The following is a 15,524-nucleotide window of genomic DNA, read 5'->3' as shown; positions in this document are numbered from 1 at the left end:
ATAATGGTTAAAATAGGGCCCTGAGGCTTGAGAAGCGGCTGTGTGCTGCTCTTCATCGGAGGTGGAAAACCAAAACTAATAGAAGACTCTTCTTATCTCCTCTGGAAACACAGAGAGAAAGATGGATATTAAATAGCAGAGGATCAGAAGCAGAGAAATGCGCTTGTCATGTAAACAGCCAGGCTTCAGCTCGTGCAGAGATTAAAAGCGCGGCGCTTCTGTTCACTACGGGAACGCACGCGGCGCAAATCCACTGGCGCTGCGCCGTTATGAATCTCCCAGAGAAGCTGATATGGAGAGGGCAGAGGAGATCCAGCAGCTTGTGAGAAGCCCCGGTACGCATGAAAAAGTCACTGTACAACAAGGAGTAAAATGAGTAAAATACTGCGTGGCGCTACGTACCGGGCCCACTAGAGCACTGCTCATCTCTCATGACATGTTGAGCCAGGCAGCTAGCCCATAACGGCTAACCTCTACACTCCCTCCCTCATCTCGCTCCCTCTCCTCCTCACTGTGGCCGCCCGGCACGGAGCGACTGGGCCAGCCCAGTGTCAATTAAGGAAAAGAAATGGGCCGATTTATCTGTTTTATGGACCCAAAAAAAAAAAAAAGACATAGGCCTACATCGGCCCAAAAGGACGTTGGCCCACCGGGAAAACGCCCGGTATGCCGGATGGCCAGTCCATCCCTGTATATATATATATTCACTGTACAAAGATGTTCACTGTACAAAGATAATATGACACAAATATGAATATATCTTTGTACAGTGAATATCTTTGTCATATATATGACACAAAGATATTTACTATACAAAGATATATGACACAAAGATATTCACTGTACAAAGATATATGACACAAAGATATTCACTTTACAAAGATATATGACACAAAGATATTCACTTTACAAAGATATATGACACAAAGATATTCACTGTACAAAGATATGTGACACAAAGATGTTCACTGTACAAAGATATATGACACAAAGATATTAGTTGAGTTGCTGCTTGTTATCAGTATGTTTGAACAGACCGCAGCAAAAAAGATGGCCTCAAACACAACAAAATGACTGTTTTTTTTCTCCAGAGGACGATATGGTGAGAAAAGAAATCTGTGATGAAATGAGAGAGGATTTCTGCTGTGGAGAGCTATTTCCACAAAGAGACTGCGCTGGAGGAATTTTGAAGTTTTACTTTAGCTGATGGATTGGATGTGGACTCTTCTGAGCAGCATCAAAAATACACTGAGTCAACGCACGTATCAGGGAGTGTCATGATGGCACAGCTGTAATGTCTGGATGCAACCATGGCGTGCAGGAAAAGTTAGGGAAATAGGTGCAACAAACATTACACATAGACTAATGCCTGGTTCAGACTCCATGGTATCAGCCCGACTATAGCCCGACACGGCCGTCGCAGGGGATCGGGAACGATAAATGAGTGTTGTGTGCGAAAGTCGATCCTCTCATCTCGTGGAGTGTGTCATAGTACACGACAACCGACGCCACGTCTGGGACGCCCCACGACACCCTGAGGAAAAGTCTAGCCTGTCAGAATTTTTCGTCTCGACACGCCTAGTGTGACATCTCCAACGACGTGTTCCTTTACGTTGACCAATCAGGTGCTCTGACTGAAACTATAGTATAGATTGACTGAAGTATGGACAGCCCGTACCGTCCTCTCTGTGCCACCCAGGAGCACATCCACAACCCTTTTTTCTTTCTTTTCTTTTTCTTTTTGCAACACAAGACCGCCAGCATCACACACAACGCTTCTGTCGCCACGATCGACAGTTGCTTCAACCGCCTCCCCGATGACGTCTGAACTAAAAATCGTGGAATACGACGTGACGTGATTGGTCATGGTCATACGTGTACACTTGCCAGTCACCCGACCGAGATACTGCAAGAGTTTATGGCGGTGATCGTTAGATCTGACATGGTGACCGTCGTCAAAGACTAAAATATTGTGTAGTCTGATCCCGGCATTAGACGACTGCTGTGTATATTTGTCTCGGGGTTCCGTTGTCCACAACATTTTTATGAATAAGCAGAGAGAACTTGAACCAACAGAGCAGACTGTAGAGCAGTGGGCAACAACCTTTTTTTCCTCTGAGAATTTTGTCAAAATGATAATGTCCGAGAGCTACTTATAGCATCAAGTTATATATCACCAATAGAAGACATAATGTCTGTCTTACTTTTATGGTCTTTTAATAACGTTTGAGCCACCGCAGTCCTCGCCTGTGGATGTGCACCACTTTAAACGAAGCCTCTGTTGCTGTGTCGGCCTTCTGCGTCAGTTTGGTAAACAGAGACTGTCATCTTATAACTGTTGTTTTCAGCTCCTTCACCTTCTCTGTTGGTAGACTGCCACCAGACGGAAAGTCCCAAGAAGTTGTTGCTGTGGAATTTGGTGAAGTGGTGCTCGCCATTACATCTTTTACCAACTGTCACGCTGGCAGCACAAATGAAACACACACATTCGTCATTCACATTCGTGAAAAAAAACAACTAATGAAAACAGCACATTTTGCCTTTTATTGGCCTGGCTATTTTCTCTGATCATTGTCAAATGTGATGTTCTGTTGCTAGTCTACTAACATCACCTAATGTTATGGCGTCACCGGTCTAACCACAATTAAAAGCAGTGAAACTGGTTTAATTTACAGCTGATCGGCAAATAATCATTTTGTGTCAGAAGGGAGCGGGGTGAACCGGTTTACAAAGTGTGTTATCAAATTTATGTGCATATTCTCTGAACTGTTAGCGAGCCACTCAGAAATGGTTATTTCATGAAAATATGTATAAATATATGATATAAATACTACGCAAATACTTACTGCAGCTGTGGAAATAGAAAATTAGACATGGAAGAAATATTTACAAGTAAAACATGTTATAACACGCTTGCAAAGACCCCATGAAATGGCAAATGATGACACGTTAAACCAGTGCAATGAGTGATGTCATCTTAGAACAACTGCACTGAGTGACGTCATGATAGACCAGTGCAATAGGTGGGGTCACGGTAGACCAGTGCAATAGGTGGGGTCACAGTAAACCAGTGCAATAGGTGGGGTCACGATAGACCAGAGCAATAGGTGGGGTCACGGTAGACCAGTGCAATAGGTGGGGTCACCATAGACCAGAGAAATAGGTGGGGTCACGATAGACCAGTGCAATAGGTGGGGTCACGATAGACCAGAGAAATAGGTGGGGTCACGATAGACCAGTGCAATAGGTGGGGTCACGGTAGACCAGTGCAATCGGTGGGGTCACGATAGACCAGTGCAATCGGTGGAGTCACGATAGACCAGTGCAATCGGTGGGGTCACGATAGACCAGAGCAATAGGTGGGGTCACGGTAGACCAGTGCAATAGGTGGGGTCACGATAGACCAGTGCAATAGGTGGGGTCACGGTAAACCAGTGCAATCGGTGGGGTCACGATAGACCAGTGCAATCGGTGGGGTCACGGTAGACCAGTGCAATCGGTGGGGTCACGATAGACCAGTGCAATCGGTGGGGTCACGATAGACCAGAGCAATAGGTGGGGTCACGGTAGACCAGTGCAATAGGTGGGGTCACAGTAGACCAGTGCAATAGGTGGGGTCACGATAGACCAGAGCAATAGGTGGGGTCACGGTAGACCAGTGCAATAGGTGGGGTCACAGTAGACCAGTGCAATAGGTGGGGTCACGATAGACCAGAGAAATAGGTGGGGTCACGATAGACCAGTGCAATAGGTGGGGTCACGATAGACCAGAGAAATAGGTGGGGTCACGATAGACCAGTGCAATAGGTGGGGTCACGGTAGACCAGTGCAATCGGTGGGGTCACGATAGACCAGTGCAATCGGTGGAGTCACAATAGACCAGTGCAATCGGTGGGGTCACGATAGACCAGTGCAATAGGTGGGGTCACGGTAGACCAGTGCAATAGGTGGGGTCACGATAGACCAGTGCAATAGGTGGGGTCACAGTAGACCAGTGCAATAGGTGGGGTCACGGTAAACCAGTGCAATAGGTGGGGTCACGGTAGACCAGTGCAATCGGTGGGGTCACGATAGACCAGTGCAATCGGTGGGGTCACGATAGACCAGTGCAATAGGTGGGGTCACGATAGACCAGAGAAATAGGTGGGGTCACGATAGATCAGTGCAATAGGTGGGGTCACGATAGACCAGAGAAATAGGTGGGGTCATGATAGACCAGTGCAATAGGTGGGGTCACGGTAGACCAGTGCAATCGGTGGGGTCACGATAGACCAGTGCAATCGGTGGAGTCACAATAGACCAGTGCAATCGGTGGGGTCACGATAGACCAGAGCAATAGGTGGGTTCACGATAGACCAGTGCAATAGGTGGGGTCACGATAGACCAGTGCAATAGGTAGGGTCACGATAGACCAGTGCAATAGGTGGGGTCACGATAGACCAGTGCAATCGGTGGGTTCACGATAGACCAGTGCAATAGGTGGGGTCACGATAGACCAGTGCAATAGGTAGGGTCACGATAGACCAGTGCAATAGGTGGGGTCACGATAGACCAGTGCAATAGGTAGGGTCACGATAGACCAGTGCAATCGGTGGGGTCACAATAGACCAGTGCAATGATTGGGGGTCATGAAACATGTTGGCTTTTTTAATGATTTAGTCTCTAAAGGCTTTTTAATATTTCCTTCCTCGTTATTCGTTCTAAGATTTTCGAGCGTCTGGATTGCCTTCCTGTTTATTCTAATTTTTCCCTGTTTTCTAGAGCATCTGAAACGTTTTTGATCTACAGAGCAACCAGTTATCTCTCTCTCTCAAAGCACATCAACTCTAGGAGGGTTTTGTAAATGCTATGGCATCAGTGATGATAACTTCAGAGCTGCACCAAGTCCACAGCTACTGTAAAGAAAAGCAGAACACGGACACACCATTAACAACATTCTGGAGTTTCTTTCACTTATGAGGCTTGTAAAAGTTTATCTAGCCTCTGGCGTTTAAAAAAATACCTGAGGAGGAACAAACAGGAGGCCAGGAGCTCTCGGCATCGACCACATTTATGACGGCTTTGCCAAAAAACCGCAACAATAGACACATCAATCTATGAAGATGTCTACTGGTGAGTGATCGTCTCATCTCAGCCCTGTATTAGGTCCAATAATCCTATAAATTGCTAGTTGTCCTAACGTTTAATAACATGGTTATCTTTGTGCTGCATTATTGTTAATTTTGTTTGACCTTACAAGATACTCTTTATTCCACATGATGCACACTGTGGTGAGGGTCACACTAGGACAGCTATCCAGCCTACCTGGACTCTGTTTTGTGGTATATATTTATGTATATACCTATTATGATTTTTGGAGATACTAGAGGGAAGTAGTCTTGTTTGTTTTACATGGCGCTTGTTTGTACAGTTGTGCTGGTCTGGATTCGGATCACGGGAGGGATGAATATTGTGTTTAAAGAGGACATGAAACGTGAACATTGGCACTGGTAGTGCCCAAATATATTTCAATGAGGAGACTCCATTTCAAATGAACAATAATTTATTACATGGTGCAGGATAAGATGAATAGAGTAATGTCTTTAATGTCTCTAGCAATTAGACTGCATCGTGATGAAGTATATTAAAGTGGGTTGTGATGCCGTGGTGAGATTATGAATACCCCCCCCACACACACACACACACACACACACACCCCACATCCCTGGAGTCCAGACACTGGTGGTGGTCCTGAAGGGAGATGCTGAAGATCCGATGAAGGGATGTGGAGCAGGACTGGCACTGGATATAAAATAGTTAAGCGTTAAATAGCGGTCCACTTCCGTGTTTTGGTACGGTTGGCTTTCACACCTGATGCGAACCCTATCCAAGTACACATGAACCGTACTCCAGACCACCTTTTCAAGTGGACTCGGGTACGCATCGACAAACCGTGCCTGAGTACGGTACGGAGCGTTCACACTAATCAAACAAACTGGACTTTGGGGTCAAGTGTACTCGGATCTGGGCCCGGGTCCCTGATGCGAAAGCACCCTTAAAGAGCTCATAATACCCTATTACCCCACCAGCACATTGCACTCCCAGAATGCAGCAGGGTTACTTGAGGTTCCTAGAGTCTCCAAAGGTAGAATGGGAGCCAGAGCCTTCAGCTATCAAGCTCCTCTTCTATGGAACCAGCTCCCAGTTTGGGTTCAGGAGGCAGACACCCTCTTCACATTTAAGAGTAGGCGAATGACTTTCCTCTTTGATAAAGTTACAGTTAGGGCTCAGCCCTGTGGTTTTTGGAAATTATTACAACACCAATGACGTTTACGTAAACTGTCCAGATCATGTTCTTCATCAGAGTAAAAGGCTTCTTGTATGCTGAAGTTGTGTCAGCTGATAATGGAGCTCTCTCTTCAGACCATCATTTCACTGGAGCGTGACACCTGACCAGCAATAACTTCCTCCTCTGATGGTCTCTCCTACTGTGAAGAGAGTCTGGTGGGTCCAGGAACACCCCATCAAACAGAAGCTTCAGGATCAGGTCACTTAGATGATCTGTAAAAGGCAGATTCAGTGGTGCATGTTTTGTCAGGACCAACCATCTACAACTGCTGATAGATTTGAATGAAGGAGAAACATTTATCGAACAGGGGATGTATTTCATTCCAGGTTTGGTGCAGGGAAGACACAACTGAACATCTCACAACAAAGTCAAGAATCCAACAGACTCTTCTTCTTCTCTTTGAGTTGTTTGGCGGATTGCAATACCAACTTTTAGAGGTATACTGCCACCCATCGTACCAGAGTATGTAAAACTAGTATGTAGAACGGGATCTAGTTTACTTAGTCTGTAAAAGAAAAAAAAAAAAAAATGGAAATTACATTATATCCCTCATATTTAGTGATCTCTTAACTATCCTGTCTGCAAATTCATTACCCTTTAATCCCACATAAGCAGGTACCAAACAAAATACTACAGCTATTCCCAGCTACAGCTAAATCACAGTTTAATGGAATAGGGGAATTTAATTTGTTTCTTTAATATCATATTCTTCTGATTTATCTTCCATACAAAACCATTTCCCTTGTTATACTCCTAGCCTTCGTTTAAGACAATTTTAGCGGTAAAGTATTTTCATCCCCACATCCTCTGAGATGAATCCAGTTAGCTAATGAAAGTTTGTCCCCTCTGAGCTCTAGTGGGATTTCTCCTGATTCTACCAACACAGCACTACTTGGAGTTGATCTCATAGCACCAATGCAAAGTCAAGCATCCAAGGCGGGGTACACCCTGGACAGGTCGCTGTCAATCACAGAGCTGACACATAGAGACAGACACTTTATTCGTCCACAACATCGGCTGTCATCTCAACTGCTGGTCCACAACCTTATGAAGCAGTGAAAACTCCATGAGGAAATATATTCTAGTGCAAAAGTAAACAGAGTAAAATAATAATCTAAAACTGAAAATATATTACTACACATAAAATGATATAAGGCACTCTTAACATAAGATCTAACGTGAAAATAATTGAAATGAAACAACCAGACAGATAGCAGACAATAACTGAACAGGCTAATTCTCCAGCCTGCACTATATTCTCCTCCATGAGAGGGTGCTCTGCTCGTACTCAGTAACAAGCCAACATTACGGCTACTATTTACATTCAAAACATATCTTCTAACTTTTCCAACTCAAGCCAAAGTCAAAGTCAACATCTTAATTATCACTTTAGTTGAACAGATTAACTGGAAGGGTGTTTTTATTAATCTATTTTACGATGAAGCGGGCCGAGATGCTAACCTTAAGAAGCAGTGAAAGCAAAGTAAACAAGAAAAAATGGCGTCCCATACGTAACTGCATTTCAGTACTACGGTGTCCTGTAAGGGACAAACAAAGATAATTGCTCAATTCTGGATGGGAATTGACAGCGCACCAGCGACACCTGGTGGCCGATTTAGGCTACTGCCTTACATATACAGTATATTAGGGATGCACCGATACCACTTTTTTTCAGACCGAGTACAAGTACAAGTACTTACATTTGAGTACTCGCCGATACCGATACGAATACTTCTCTGTGCCAAAAGACCCTTGTTAACAGCCAGCTGGAGGGTGTGAGCGACACACGGCAGGCTGGGGAGTCCCTCATATGAGGCGGTGCGCCGCGACCGGCTCTAGGTCGGCTTGGAAAGGCTCGGGGCGAACGTGCTTCCCAGGGCCGTGGACAAAGGGCTTGCTGCGCCCTCTCTCCCTGCTGGGGAGGAACGGGGCCCCCTGCTCCCGGTGCGACTGTCGACCGCACTGAGGACAGTGCTCCCCAACCGCGTCGTAAAAGGCGCCAGGGGTCTGCGGCGATGTCGGCAACCCACCCAACCTGTCAGAGGGTGCAATCAAAACCCCGTGGCGCAATGAAAGTGAGGGCCGGCGCGCGGGCTGAGGTGGGATCCCGGCCCCGTTGGGTCGGGCGCACCACCGGCCCGTCTTGCCCGCATTGTCGGGGAGGTGGAGCGTGAGGACCCGAAAGATGGTGACGAGAGGTTAACGTCACGCTGCTGTAAACTGGTGTCGGTGCCATTGTATCGGAGCCGTTTTGCTAGTACGAGTACATGAGGACAGTATTGGACCCGATACCCGATAACCGATACTGGTATCGGTATCGGTGCATCCCTAATATATATGTATATATATATATATATATACATATATATATATTAATGCCTGCTTATCTACTCCCCAGTTCAGTTGTATCCAGATATAGCTCTCATATATTTTTTACATTTTGTTTCTAGTTCTGGTTAGTCTCTAAATCCATTTTTAACATTCTACATTTTTGTCAATCATCTGTACAGAACTTTGAATTGCATTTGACTTGTTTGAAAGGTGCCATATAAATAAAGTTTAATTGATTGATAGTTTTTCAGCGTGTACCTTCCATGTACATCTTTCATCAAGCTAAATTCCCAAGTACTTGAATTCCTTTCACTTTTCCATCGGTTGTCCATATAAATGGAGCCTCTGCTCATCTACCTTTGTCTTCCAAGTGAAGTACATACAGTATAACAAGACTTACTGGTTGGAAGTTTAAATCCCCGACTATATGACCAACGTTCTATCTTTACAATCGCCTCCCTAAACTTTCTCAGCACATTAGTGTCAGAAGGATATGAACATAGAGTCATTCATAAAAATATCATTTACCATAATGTTAAATAATTCTGGACTAATGACACTTCATTGAAGGATTCTGTTGACTATATCATACATAGCTCCAGCCACACATTAACTCTGACCTTTCGTCCTGATAGAAAATCTCGTACCCAGTTAAAAAAATATTGAGGGAACACGCAAGACACAGTAATTCTTGGCAAAAATATTTCAGTACGCTGTTGGATTGCCATAGCCACAACCTCTCCAGTGCCTCTCCTCCCACTGGGAAAATGAAAATGCCAGTTGGCCGATGCGGAGCTGCGTTCCGCGCTATGCGCTGACACCAAAATAAAGTCCTTCAAGTTGCGGTGGGCAGTGCCAGTCAATTCACAATGCAGGGCATTGTGTTACATATTCCTCTGTTGGAGTCTGTATGTCAACAGGGCATGAAGAAAACCAACCAAAGCTAGTGATCGTAAATCCTATTAAAATGTCACAAGAAATAAACATAGAAGCAACGTCCAAGAGTTATGTTGAGGTTATAATAAAAGGACTTTTAAAAGTTGCCAAACTGGAAGGATGCACTCTAACTTCAGTCAACTATCTTCCTAATGGTTTTCTTAACAAAGCTATTTGACAGTGAAATGACACACCAACAGTAAACATCTCTTAGACCAGGGGTCAGCAACCTTTACTATCAAAAGAGCCATTTAAGGCAAAAAAAAAAAAAATACAAAACTGTCTGGAGCCATAGCAGGTAACACAGTTTATAGTCTAAGTATGTATATGGTATACAAGTCTAATACAGTGAGGGCCCAAGAGAAAATGTACTACGGATTATTAGGGCCACATTGAGGGAAAAAACATTAGAGATTTCCAGAATAAAGTTAAAACTTTACGAGAAAAAAGTCGTAATATTGCGAGAATAAAGTCATAACTTTACAAGAAAAAAGTCGTAATGTTGCGAGAATAAAGTCATAACTTTACGAGAAAAAAGTCGTAATATTACGAGAATAAAGTTGTAATATTTACGAGAATAAAGTCATAACTTTACGAGAAAAAAGTCGTAATATTACGAGAAAAAAGTTGTAATATTTACGAGAATAAAGTCATAACTTTACGAGAAAAAAAGTCGTAATATTGCAAGAATAAAGTCATAACTACGAAAAAAAGTCGTAATATTGCGAAAATAAAGTAATTACTTTACGAGAAAAAAGTCGTAATATTACGAGAATAAATTCATAACTTTACGAGAAAAAAATCGTAATATTATGAGAATACAGTCATAACTACGAGAAAAAAGTCGTAATATTACGAGAATATAGTCATAACTACGAGAAAAAAGTCGTAATATTACGAGAATAAAGTCATAACTACGAGAAAAAAGTCGTAATATTTGCAAAAATAAAGTCATAACTTCACGAGAAAAAAAGAAAATAACGTAAAATTACTACTTTATAAACTTCTGACTTTATTCTCATAATACTACGACTTTTTTCTCGAAATCTCAGATCTATTTTTTTCCCCTCAATGTGGCCCTAATTCTCCGTCGTACCGTCGTACCATAGACCTACAACAATGATAAATAAAAATGAAAATGTAAACAAAAAAAATATTCATTTCCATTTTTATAAATCCACAGGGAGCCACTGGAGAGGAGCTAAAGAGACGCATGTGGCTCCGGAGCCGCAGGTTGCTGACCCCTGTCTTAGCTGGAGATATTCAGCATCATGCTCACTAACACTTGATGACTCAAACACACAAATCATGTGGTCAAATGAGAGTCTCCGTACTGTGTCAGCTGTAGATGTCTCAAATGAATAGGTACTACCGGTCCCTGCACCTCTGCGCCGGAGACACTGTTCATAAGGAATTACCAGCACGTTTTGGCAGTTAACCAACTAAAGCTGTTCACGGTGGCATGCTCGAGTTAATGAAGTGGAAGAAGTGACCCGCATGCCAAGCTGATTTGCATGAAATTGGACTCCCCGTGCCCATTTCCTCTATCAACACACTACGGTGCAGTCAAACAGGTTGTGTTGATGGATGTTTGTGGAACAGGCTGATCCAATCATATCAGATCATCCTGCTCTCATTAATTTCTTTTATAGCCTATAAACAATGTGGCTTTGTAGAGGGTTGGTTGTGCAGTGAAATTAGACCATTATACGACACCAATGTTGACTTTTTATCTGAGATCAGCCTGCTACATTGGCCAAAATCAGCCTAGTAATTTGTAGGCTTGTTATCTCAAGATCTCATCTTGTTATCTATGAATATTAAACTGTAATCCTCTGACTCTCATGACTTCATAACAAATGGATCTTATATTTAGCCTGTTATCCTGACATATACTATAATGTTATCCTGAAATATAATACATATAGTCATGGTTTGGGTTCAAATATGTCCTTAATCAAGGTTAGGAAACGATCATGGTCATGCTTAAAAAAAACAGCATTGACTATCGGTTGGAAATGAGACATGAACAGTAGTTTAATATTTCTCCTTCCTACACAAACTCTGTCGCTCTGTAATAACGTCACCAACCTCCCTCCTTTATAATGACTCTGGTCTCTAGAGGGTGGGGACATATATACAGCAGTGAGGACATCGCCAGTCCTTTTTGTTTGCCCGAGGAAGCAAGAAATAACTGGTTTGAGATTTTGTGTTTTTTTGTATCTTGTTACTCTTAGCTGAAGTTTCACAGCAAAATGTCCTGGAAACTTGAATTTTTTTTAATTTACCCAAAATTCATTCTAAATTAGTCCTACTTAAGATAGTCAAGAACGAGACTGCTTTGTGCAACAGATGAATATATCTGAAGTCTGAATATATTTGATCTAATGATAGTTTGATCTAACAATCTTAGTGTCTTAGTGTCATGCTTTTATTTCTTCTCGTTTAGATTATTGTAACGGCCTTTTTACCTGTCTAAACCAATCTTCTTTGAACCGCCTTCAAACCGTCCAAAATGCAACGGCTCGGCTTTTAACTAGACACAACAGAAGATCCCATATCACCCCTATTTCATCCTCTCTGCACTGACTTCCAATCAAATTTCGTATCCATTTTAAAATACTGGTGCTAACTTTTAGAGCCTTGCATGGTCAAACACCCCAGTATATTACTGACCTCCTCCTGCCTCAACACCAAATCGGGCTCTTAGGTCTTCTGACCAAAAACTTCTGTCAGTCCCCCGAACCCACTATAACACCCAAGGTGACCGTGCCTTTCAAGCTGTTGCACCTAACCTTTGAAACGCCATCCCCCTATCGCTGCGATCCTTAGACTCTATCGCTGCGATCCCTAGACTTTCTATCGCTGCGATCCCTAGACTCTCTATCGCTGCGATCCCTAGACTTTCTATCGCTGCGATCCCTAGACTCTCTATCTCTATCGCTGCGATCCCTAGACTCTATGGCTGCGATCCCTAGACTCTCTATCGCTGCAATCCCTAGACTCTATCACTGCGATCCCTAGACTCTCTATCTCTATCGCTGCGATCCCTAGACTCTCTATCGCTGCGATCCCTAGACTCTATCGCTGCGATCCCTAGACTCTCTATTGCTGCGATCCTTAGACTCTATCGCTGCGATCCCTAGACTCTCTATCGCTGCGATCCCTAGACTCTCTATCGCTGCGATCCCTAGACTCTCTATCGCTGCGATCCCTAGACCCCCTATCGCTGTGATCCCTAGAGTCCTGTGACATTTTTATGAAGCAGCTGAAAAGCTGAAAGCGTTTTTATTTAGACAGGCTTTTGTTAATTCGTCTGAATAACAACTCCACTTTATTTATTGCTTTTATTGGCCTTTTCTTGACTGTATTTGTTACCTGTTTATGTGTCTTTGTCCTCATTTGTTTGTTTTTAGCTTGACAGCCCTGCGCTTGTCATCGCTACATTTAATTTTGACTGATGTATTTTTTATTAATATAAAGCACTTTGTGATTTTGTATCTGTGAAAGGTGCTATACAAATAAACTTTACTTACTTACTTACTTACTTACTTAGTCAAAGTCAATCTCTGTGAAAGCGGCCCCCTGGCTTTATGGCCGATACCGGTCAATCCAGAGAGGCCTGGACTGGTCCTGATCTCCATCCTGTGTGATCCTGTGTAGATCATCGTTCGTCATTATACCTGTTGTTTAACTGACCAACTACAACAAGCACACAGGTGGATAATGTGATATGATGTCCTTGTAGAGACGATGGGTCATTCGGGGCCAATCGGTCAAAGCCCTCCCTGCTGGCAGCAGGACACAGTGTGGTTTAATAGTGGAGCGGATAACATCCATTTTTCAATCAAATCGTGCAAATAGTGATACAAGCACCACATTTGGCATGATGATTGCCGAGGGGTCACTAAGCAAATATATGAACGATTGGCCACCTAAAAATCCAAGATTTTCCAAGATGGAAAATCCAAGATGGTGCCATCTTGGATTTTCAAGTGGCCAATCGTTCATATTTGCTAAGTGTCCCCTCGGGAATCATATTGCCAAATTTGGTGCTTGTATCACTATTTGCATAATTTTTCCACTATCCGGTCTGCTATTAGTGGTACTGAGTAATTTAGAAATTAACATCATTCTGGATTAATTCATGACATAAAACTTGATTGCTGCTGTTATTTATCATTATTGTACAATTTAAAGTCAGTAGCTGATATAATAGTTGTAAAATGGTGTTTTATTTGTGCTTAGCTGGAGAGGCCATTCTGTGGGGATAGCCCCGTGCTTGCAATGTCAAGTGCCCTGGTGTGGGAAAACGGTACGCATGCTTAAAGCCTTCAGAAATGAAAATGGATTGCACAAATTTGATGAAGTGGGGCTGATTACCGGTCGCCTCACTGCAATTTGATTAGCCGAGTAGCTACTGTTGTTGCCAGATTGTCGTAGCAGAAGTTAGTATTTATTAAATACTAAATACTTAAATACCTTGGTGCCCACCAGCTGTAGGATATTGTTATAAACCAAACCGCTGGTAAAATAATCTGATTAAAGGTAGAGTGGTTCTCCAGGAAAAACATGTCTGACTGCTAACTTTTCAGAGAAGACTTCAGGTTCAACAAGCTAGGTTTGAACCTGCAACCCTCTAGCTGTGAGGCGGCAGAACTAACCACTGCACCACCGTGTAACCCATAGATAATTATGAAAAGAATATAAAAAAATAAATATATTTGAAAACAACTTGTAAAATAATTATTATTCAATATTCAATAATTATATAAAAATTCATCTCATTTTATAAAATGTTATTTCTTCCTGCTTATTTTCATAACAGATTTATTTGGACTTTATTTAGGATGTTTTCTTTTTATTTCATAATAGACATTTTCATAATGTCACTTTTTATTTCATGTAAATTTTTATTTAATTACATCACTTTTCATAATGTCACTTTTTATTTCATTATGTCACTCTTTATGTAATTACATCACTTTTCATATTGTCACTTTTTATTTAATTACATCACTTTTCATAATGTCACTTTTATTTAATTACTTCACTTTTCATAATGTCACTTTTAAAAAATAATTTCAATGTCCTCATTATTTCAAATTATTGGTCCATATATAATTTACACAATCTGTTCACAAGAATATCTATTTCATAATGTATTTTTTATTAATTTAATGTTGAGAACATAGTGTAAGTTTCATAGTGTAAGATCAGAAAACAGTTTGATTTTTCAGCAGAGATTTGGAAGGTTTACTGACAGATGACATCGTCCTGCTGATATACAGGAGTCAGATCAGGAAACTCTTCTCTGTGTCTTCCAGAAGCAACAACGCGTTTTCTCCTTTAATGTGGACGACTTGTCGATATTCTATCGGCTGATTGCAGAAGAAGAAGAACTTGACTATTTTTAGGCCAACAAAAAATAAATATTCACAATATATATATATATATATATATATATATGTTACATCCCTGACAGTGTGGAGGAGGCTTTGAAGAGTTTTACAGACAATAATTGAACAGCTAACGGAATAAATTGTATGAAAAATCCAATAATTTAAATAATTAATAAAAATGTTTACATTTTTTCATTATCTTCTCTATTTGTATTTATTTCTATGTATTTCCCTGTATTTTTATATTCTATTGCTTATTACTTTAGTTATTTATTTACTTGTTTATTTATCCATCAATATTTTTATTTACCTTGATATTTCTTAAATCCGAGCTGCGCCCTCTGCACAATAGGTTTCAACTCAGTGCCGGAGAACACGGGTACACACACTCACACACACGCACGCACACACACACACACACACACACACACACACACACACACACACACACACACACACACACACACACACACACACACGCACACAAACACACACAAAGATAGTGGGCGTGTCTGTCCTCCAGCTGT

This window comes from Sebastes umbrosus, chromosome 2 (genome assembly GCF_015220745.1).
Source record: "Sebastes umbrosus isolate fSebUmb1 chromosome 2, fSebUmb1.pri, whole genome shotgun sequence".
In the NCBI taxonomy this organism is placed as follows: Eukaryota; Metazoa; Chordata; class Actinopteri; order Perciformes; family Sebastidae; genus Sebastes; species Sebastes umbrosus.
This window is presented reverse-complemented; position numbering follows the sequence as displayed.